We start from the raw sequence: 8,999 nt of genomic DNA on the forward strand, positions 1-8,999 counted from the left end.
TTTTTTTTATTTTATTTATTTATTTTTATGTGCTGTTGTTTATTTTTTAACATCTTTTTTGGCGTATAATTGCTTTACAAGTGTGTGTTAGTTTCTGCTTTATAACAGAGTGAGTCAGTTATACATATATATATGTTCCCATATCTCTTCCCTCTTTGTCTCCCTCCCTCCCACCCTCCCTATCCCACCCCTCCAGACAGCCACAAAGAACCGAGCCGGTTTCCCTGTGCCATGCGGCTGCTTCCCACTGGCTATCTACCTTACGTTTGTTAGTATATATATGTCCATGTCTCTCTCTCGCCCTAACACACCTCACCCTTCCCCCTCCCCATATCCTCAAGTCTGTTCTCCAGTAGGTCTCTGTCTTTATTCCTGTTTTACCCCTAGGTTCTTCATAACATTTTTTTTTCTTAAATTCCATATATATGTGTTAGCATACGGTATTTGTCCTTCTCTTTCTGACTTACTTCACTCTGTATGACAGACTCTAGATCTATCCACCTCATTACAAATAGCTCAATTTCGTTTCTTTTTATGGCTGAGTAATATTCCATTGTATATATGTGCCACATCTTCTTTATCCATTCATCCGACGGCGGGCACTTAGGTTGTTTCCATCTCCGGGCTATTGTAAATAGAGCTGCAATGAACATTTTGGTACATGACTCTTTCTGAATTCTGGTTTCCTCAGGGTATATACCTAGTAGTGGGATTGCTGGGTCATATGGTAGTTCTATTTGTAGTTTTTTAAGGAACCTCCATACTGTTCTCCATAGTGGCTGAACCAATTCACATTCCCACCAGCAGTGCAAGAGTGTTCCCTTTTCTCCACACCCTCTCCAGCATTTATTGTTTCTAGATTTTTTGATGATGGCCATTCTGACTGGTGTGAGATGATATCTCATTGTAGTTTTGATTTGCATTTCTCTAATGATTAATGATGTTGAGCATTCTTTCATGTGTTTGTTGGCAGTCTGTATATCTTCTTTGGAGAAATGTCTATTTAGGTCTTCTGCCCATTTTTGGATTGGGTTGTTTATTTTTTTGTTATTGAGCTGCATGAGCCGCTTGTAAATCTTGGACATTAATCCTTTGTCAGTTGATTCATTTGCAAATATTTTCTCCCATTCTGAGGGTTGTCTTTTGGTCTTGTTTATGGTTTCCTTTGCTGTGCAAAAGCTTTGAAGTTTCATTAGGTCCCATTTGTTTATTTTTGTTTTTATTTCCATTTCTCTAGGTGGTGGGTCAAAAGGATCTTGCTGTGATTTATGTCATAGAGTGTTCTGTCTATGTTTTCCTCTAACAGTTTGATAGTTTCTGGCCTTACATTTAGGTCTTTAATCCACTTTGAGCTTATTTTTGTGTATGGTGTTAGGGAGTGATCTAATCTCATTCTTTTACATGTACCTGTCTAGTTTTCCCAGCACCACTTATTGAAGAGGCTGTCCTTTCTCCACTGTACATTCCTGCCTCCTTTACCAAAGATAAGGTGACCATATGTGCGTGGGTTTATCTCTGGGCTTTCTATCCTGTTCCATTGATCTATATTTCTGTTTTTGTGCCAGTACCATACTGTCTTGATTACTGTAGTTTTGTAGTATAGTCTGAAGTCAGGAATCCTGATTCCTCCAGCTGTGCTTTTCCTTCTCAAGATTGCTTTGGCTATTCGGGGTCTTTTGTGTTTACATACGAATTGTGTGATTTTTTTGTTCTAGTTCTGTGAAAAATGCCATTGGTAGCTTGATTGGGATTGCATTGAATCTGTAGGTTGCTTTGGGTAGTAGAGTCATTTTCACAATGTTGATTCTTCCAGTCCAAGAACATGGTATATCTCTCCATCTATTTGTATCATCTTTAATTTCTTTCATCAGTATCTTATAATTTTCTGCATACAGGTCTTTTGTCTCCTTAGGTACATTTATTCCTAGATATTTTATTCTTTTTGTTGCAATGGTAAATAGGAGTGTTTTCTTGATTTCACTTTCAGATTTTTCATCATTAGTGTATAGGAATGCCAGAGATTTCTGTGCATTAATTTTGTATCCTGGTACTTTACCAAATTCATTGATTAGCTCTAGTAGTTTTCTGGTAGCATCTTTGGGATTCTCTATGTATACTATCATGTCATCTGCAAACAGTGACAGCTTTACTTCTTCTTTTCCGATTTGGATTCCTTTTATCTCCTTTTCTTCTCTAATTGCTGTGGCTAAAACTTCCAAAACTATGTTGAATGAGAGTGGTGAGAGTGGGAAACCTTGTCTTGTTCCTGATCTTAGTGGAAATGCTTTCAGTTTTTTACCATTGAGGACAGTGTTGGCTGTGGTTTGTCATATATGGCCTTTATTATGTTGAGAAAAGTTCCCTCTATGCCTACTTTCTGCAGGGTTTTTAACATAAATGGGTGTTGAATTTTGTTGAAAGTTTTCTCTGCAACTATTGAGATGATCATATGGTTTTTCTCCTTCAATTTGTTAATATAGTGTATCACGTTGATTGATTTGCGTATATTGAAGAATCATTGCATTCTTGGAATAAACCCCACCTGATCATGGTGTATGATCCTTTTAATGTGCTGTTAGATTCTGTTTGCCAGTATTTTGTTGAGGATTTTTGCATCTATGTTCATCAGTGGTATGCATGTGTCTTTTTGAACTACAGTTTTCTCTGGGTAAATGTCCAGTAGTGGGATTGCTGGGTCATATAGTTAATTCTATTTTTAGGTTTTTAAGGAACCTCTATACTGTTCTCCATAGTGGCTGTATCAATTTACATTTCCACCAACAGTGCAAGAGGGTTCCCTTTTCTCCACACCCTTTCCAGCATTTGTTGTTTATAGATTTTCTGGTGATGTCCATTCTAACCGGTGTGAGGTGATACCTCATTGTAGTCTTGATTTGCATTTCTCTAATAATTAGTGATGTTGAGCAGCTTTTCATGTGCTTCTTGGCCATCTGTATGTCTTCTTTGGAGAAATGTCTATTTAGGTCTTCTGCCCATTTCTGGATTGGGTTGTTTGTTCTTTTAATATTGAGCTGCATGAGCTGTTTATATACTTTGCAGATTAATCCTTTGTCTGTTGATTCGTTTGCAAATATTTTCTCCCTTACTGAGGGTTGTCTTTTCATCTTGTTTCTAGTTTCCTTTGCTTTGCAAAAGCTTTTAAGTTTCACTAGGTCCCATTTGTTTATTTTTGTTTTTATTTCCATTACTCTAGGAGGTGGATCAAAAAAGATCTTGCTGTGATTTATGTAGAAGAGTGTTCTTCCTATGTTTTCCTCTAAGAATTTTGTAGTGTCTGGTCTTATATTTAGGTCTCTAATCCATTTTGAGTTTATTTTTGTGTATGGTGTTAAGGAGTGTTCTAATTTCATTCTTTTACATGCAGCTGTCCAGTTTCCCAAGCACCACTTATTGAAGAGACTGTCTTTTCTCCATTGTATATCCTTGCCTCCCTTGTCATAGATTAGTTGACCATAGGTGCGTGGGTTTACCTCTGGGCTTTCTATCCTGTTCCATTGATCTATATTTCTGTTTTTGTGCCAGTACGACATTGACTTGATTACTCTAGCTGTATAGTATAGTCTGAAGTCAGGAAGTCTGATTCCTCCAGCTCCATTTTTTTCCCCTCAATACTGCTTTGGCTACTCAGAGTCTTTTGTGTTTACATACAAATTGTGCGATTTTTTGTTCTAGTTCTGTAAAAAAAGTGCCATTGGTAGTTTGATAGGGATTGCTTTGAATCTGTAGATAGCTTTGGGTAGTACAGTCATTTTCACAATATTGATTCTTCCAATCCAAGAACATGGCATATCTCTCCATCTGTTGGTATCATCTTTAATTTCTTTCATCAGTGTCTTATAGTTTTCTGCATACAGGTCTTTTGTCTCCTTAGGAAGGTTTATTCCTAGGTATTTTATTCTTTTTGTTGCAATGGTAAATGGGAGTGTTTCCTTAATTTCTCTTTCAGGTTTTTCATCATTAGTGTATATGAATGCAAGAGATTTCTGTGCATTAAATTTGTATCCTGCAACTTTACCAAATTCATTCATTAGCTCTATTAGTTTTCTGGTGGCATCTTTAGGATCCTCTATGTATAGTATCATGTCATCTGCAAACAGTGACAGCTTTACTTCTATTCCGATTTGGACTCCTTTTATTTCTCTTTCTTCTTTGATTGCTGTGGTTAGGACTTCAAAAACTATGTTGAATAATAGTGGTGAGAGTGGACTTCCTTATCTTGTTCCTGATCTTAGAGGAAATGCTTTCAGTTTTCACCATTGAGAATGATGTTTGCTGTGGGTTTGTCATATATGGCCTTTATTATGTTGAGGTGATTTCCCTCTATGCCCACATTCTGGAGAGTTTTTATCATAAATGGGTGTTGAATTTTGTCAGAAACTTTTTCTGCATCTATTGAGATGATCATATGGTTTTTATTCTTCAGTTTGTTAATATGGTGTATCACATCGATTGATTTGCATATATTGAAGATTCCTTGCATCCCTGGGATAAATCCCATTTGATCATGGTGTATGATCCTTTCAATGTGTTGTTGGATTCTTTGAGGATTTTTGCATCTATATTCATCAGTGATATTGGTCTGTAATTTTCTTTTTTGTAGTATCTTTGTCTGGTTATGGTATCAGGGTTTTGGTGGCCTCATAGAATGAGTTTGGGAGTATTCTTTCCTCTGTGTTTTTTGGAAGAGTTTGAGAAGGATGGGTATTAGCTCGTCTCTAAATGTTTGATAGAATTCACCTGTGAAGCCATTGGGTCCTGGGCTTTTGTTTGTTGGAAGATTTTTAATCACAGTTTTGATTACATTACTTGTGGTTGGTCTGTTCATATTTTCTATTTCTTTCTGGTTCAGTCTTTGAAGGTTGTATCTTTCTAAGAATGTGTCCATCTCTTTCAGGTTGTCCATTTTATTGGCCTAGAGTTGCTTTTAGTAGTCTCTTAGGATGTTTTGTATTTCTGCCGTGTCTGTTGTAACTTCTCCTTTTTCATTTCTAATTTTATTGATTTGAGCCCTCTCCCTCTTTTTCTTGATGAGTCTGGCTAATGGTTTATCAATTTTGTTTATCTTCTCAAAGAACCAGCTTTTAGTTTTATTGATCTTTGCTATTGTTTTCTTTGTTTCTATTTCATTTATTTTTGCTCTGATCTTTATGATTTCTTTCCTTCTGCTAACATTGGGTTTTGTTTGTTCTTCTCTCTCTAGTTGCTTTAGGTGTAAGGTTATATTGTTCCTTTGAGCTTTTTCTTGTTTCTTGAGGTAGGCTTCTACTGCTACCAACTTCCCTCTTAGAACTGCTTTTGCTGCATCCCATAGGTTTTGCATTGTCGTGTTTTCATTGTCATTTGCCTCTAGGTATTTTTTGATTTCCTCTTTGATTTCTTCAGTGATCTCTTGGTTGTTTAGTAACATATTGTTTACCCTCCATGTGTTTGTGTTTTTTATGCTTTTTTCCCTGTAATTGATTTCTAATCTCATAGCGTTTTGGTCAGAAAAGATGCTTGATGTGATTTCAATTTTCTTAAATTTACCGAGGCTTGATTTTTGACCCAAGATGTGATCTATCCTGGAGAATGTTCCATGCACACTTGAGAAGAAATGGTAATCTGCTGTTTTTGGATGAAATGTCCTATAAATATCAATTAAATCTATCTGGTCTATTGTGTCATTTAAAATTTGTGTTTCCTTATTTATTTTCTGTTTCAACGATCTGTCCATTGGTGTAAGTGAGGTTTTAAAGTCTCCCACTATTATTGTGTTACTGTCAATTTCCTCTTTTATAGCTGTTAGCAGTTGCCTTATGTATTGAGGTGCTCCTATGTTGGGTGCATATATATTTATAATTGTTATATCTTCTCCTTGGATTGATCCCTTGATCGTTATGTAGTGTCCTTCCTTGTCTCTTGTAACATTCTTTATTTTAAAGTCCCTTTTATTTTTTGTGGTACGCGGACCTTTCACTGTTGTGGCCTCTCTGGTTGCGGAGCACAGGCTCTGGAGCACAGGTGGACGTGCAGGCTCAGCAGCCATGGCTCACGGGCCCAGCCGCTCCACGGCATGTGGGATCCTTCTGGACCGGGGCACAAACCCATGTCCCCTGCATCGGCGGGTGGACTCTCAACCACTGCGCCACCTGGGAAGCCCTAAAGTCTATTTTAACTGATATGAGTATTACTCCTCTGGCTTTCTTTTCATTTCCATTTGCATGGAATATCTTTTTCCGTCCCCTCACTTTCGGTGTGTATGTGTCCCTAGGTCTAAAGCGGTTCTCTTGTAGATGGCATATATATGGGTCTTGTTTTTGTATCCATTCAGCCAGTCTGTGTCTTTTGGTGGGAGCATTAAATCCATTTACATTTAAGGTATTTATCGATATGTATGTTCCTATTACCATTTTCTTAATTGTTTTTGTAGGCCCTTTTCTTCTCTTGTGTTTCCCACTTAGAGAAGTTCCTTTAGCATTTGTTGTAGAGCTGGTTTGGTGGTGCTGAATTCTCTTAGCTTTTGCTTGTCTGTAAAGCTTTTGATTTCTCCATCGAATCTGAATGAGGTCCTTGCTGGGTAGAGGATTCATTGTTGTAGGTTCTTCCCTTTCATCACTTTAAGTATATTATGCCACTCCCTTCTGGCTTGTAGAGTTTCTGTTGAGAAATCAGCTGTTAACCTTCAGGGAGTTCCCTTGTATGTTATTTGCCATTTTTCCCTTGCTGCTTTCAATAATTTTTCTTTGTCTTTAATTTTTGCCAGTTTGATTACTATGTGTCTCCTTGGGTTTATCCTGTATGGGACTCTCTGCACTTCCTGGACTTGGGTGGCTACTTCCTTTCCCATGTTAGGGAAGTTTTCGACTATAATCTCTTCAAATATTTTCGCAGGTCCTTTCTCTCTCTCTTCTCCTTCTGGGACCCCTATGATGCGAATGTTGTTGCATTTAATGTTGTCTCAGAGATCTCTTAGGCTGTCTTCATTTCTTTTCATTCTTTTTTCTTTATTCTGTTCTGCAGCAGTGAATTCTACCATTCTGTCTTCCAGGTCACTTATTCATTTTTCTGCCTCAGTTATTCTGCTATTGATTCCTTCTAGTGTAGTTTTCATTTCAGTTATTGTATTGTTCATCTCTGTTTGTTTGTTCTTTAATTCTTCTAGGTCTTTGTTAAACATTTCTTGCATCTTCTCGATCTTTGCCTCCATTCTTTTTCCGAGGTCCTGGATCATTTTCACTATCATTATTCTGAATTCTTTTTCTGGAAGATTGCCTATCTCCACTTCATTTAGGTTTTTTTCTGGGGTTTTATCTTGTTCCTTCATCTGGTACATAGCCCTGTGCCTTTTCATCTTGTCTATCTTTCTGTGAATTTGTTTTTTTTTCCACAGGCTGCAGGATTGTAGTTCTTCTTGCTTCTGCTGTCTGCCCTCTGGTGGATGAGGCTATCTAAGAGGCTTGTGCAAGTTTCCTGATGGGAGGGACTGGTGATGGGTAGAGCTGGGTGTTGCTCTGGTGGGCAGAGCTCAGTAAAACTTTAATCCGCTTGACTGTTGATGGGTGGGGCTGGGTTCCCTCCCTGTTTGTTGTTTGGCCTGAGGCAACCCAACACTGGAGCCTACCTGGGCTCTTTGGTGGGGCTAATGGCGGACTCTGGGAGGGCTCACGTCAAGGGGTACTTCCCAGAACTTCTGCTGCCAGTGTCCTTGTCCTCATGGTGAGACACAGCCACCCCCCGCCTCTGCAGGAGACCCTCCAACATTAGCAGGTAGGTCTGATTCAGTCTCCTATGGGGTCACTGCTCCTTCCCCTGGGTCCCGATGTGCACACTACTTTGTGTGTGCCCTCCAAGAGTGGAGTCTCTGTTTCCCCCAGTCCTGTCAAAGTCCTGCAATCAAATCCCATTAGCCTTCAAAGTCTGACTCTCTAGGAATTCTTCTTCCCATTGCCGGACCCCCAGGTTGGGAAGCCTAATGTGGGGTTCAGAACCTTCCCTCCAGTGGGTGGACTTCTGTGGTATAAGTGTTCTCAAGTTCGTGAGTCACCCACCGAGCAGTTATGGGATTTGATTTTGCTGTGATTGCGCCCCTCCTACCATCTCATTGCGGCTTCTCCTTCGTCTTTGGATGTGGGGTATCTTTTTTGGTGAGTTCCAGTGTCTTCCTGTCGATGATTATCCAGCAGTGATTCTGGTGCTCTCGCAAGGGGGAGTCCATCCTTCCCATTTTCATTCACTGAAACCAACTCCTGCTGCATCAGAGAGTCTTCTCCTCCTTCTCTTCTCCCCTGCATCCGCACCGGGCTGGACGCAGAACCTCGTGTTTGCGCAGAGAAGAAAGACATCCTGCAGAAGATGCTGGAGTGCTGACACCACGGAAACCCTGAGCATTTACCACATGCTGCACTGTTTCATCCCAACGAGAAATCTGGTGGAATCGAAGTGGCTGAGTGGCCTGAACTGTTTTAAGGAACCACAGGAAGATGAGAAATGCCAGGCGGCCGGCGGTCTGAGAGGACTAGCGGGGTTTGGCTTCTGACCCGATGACTGTGGGTTATAAATACAGGGAGTACAAATCAATCCTGTTCCCGAAACTGCCTGCTCAACCCGGGAGCTCCCCTTCCCCTTTGTGCCCGGCCCACCGCCTGCTGCTCTGGGGCCCCAGCCCAGCTGGAGGCACAGGCAGCACCACAGGCACAGAGCGAGCCCTTCACAAAACCTGAGGTTTATTTCTGAAGTCAACCCATACATATCATACTCATCTTGTCTCTTCACTCAGCCTCTCTCCCACTCTATTCAATATTTTGTATTATTATATCTCTCATTTCTAGGACAAAGCTTTGAGCAGTACCTTACACAGTGGGAATTATTAAATATTTGTTAAGTCTATTTGGCTATATAAATCAATTATTAAGGTCAAAGAGAGAAAGCAGGAAAATTTACTGAAATGTCCATGTACAGTTAGAGAGAAAGAATGGGAAACCACACATTCCCACATAGGT

The sequence above is a fragment of the Lipotes vexillifer genome, unplaced genomic scaffold (assembly GCF_000442215.2).
Source record: "Lipotes vexillifer unplaced genomic scaffold, Lipotes_vexillifer_v1.1 scaffold164, whole genome shotgun sequence".
Lineage (NCBI taxonomy): Eukaryota > Metazoa > Chordata > Mammalia > Artiodactyla > Lipotidae > Lipotes > Lipotes vexillifer.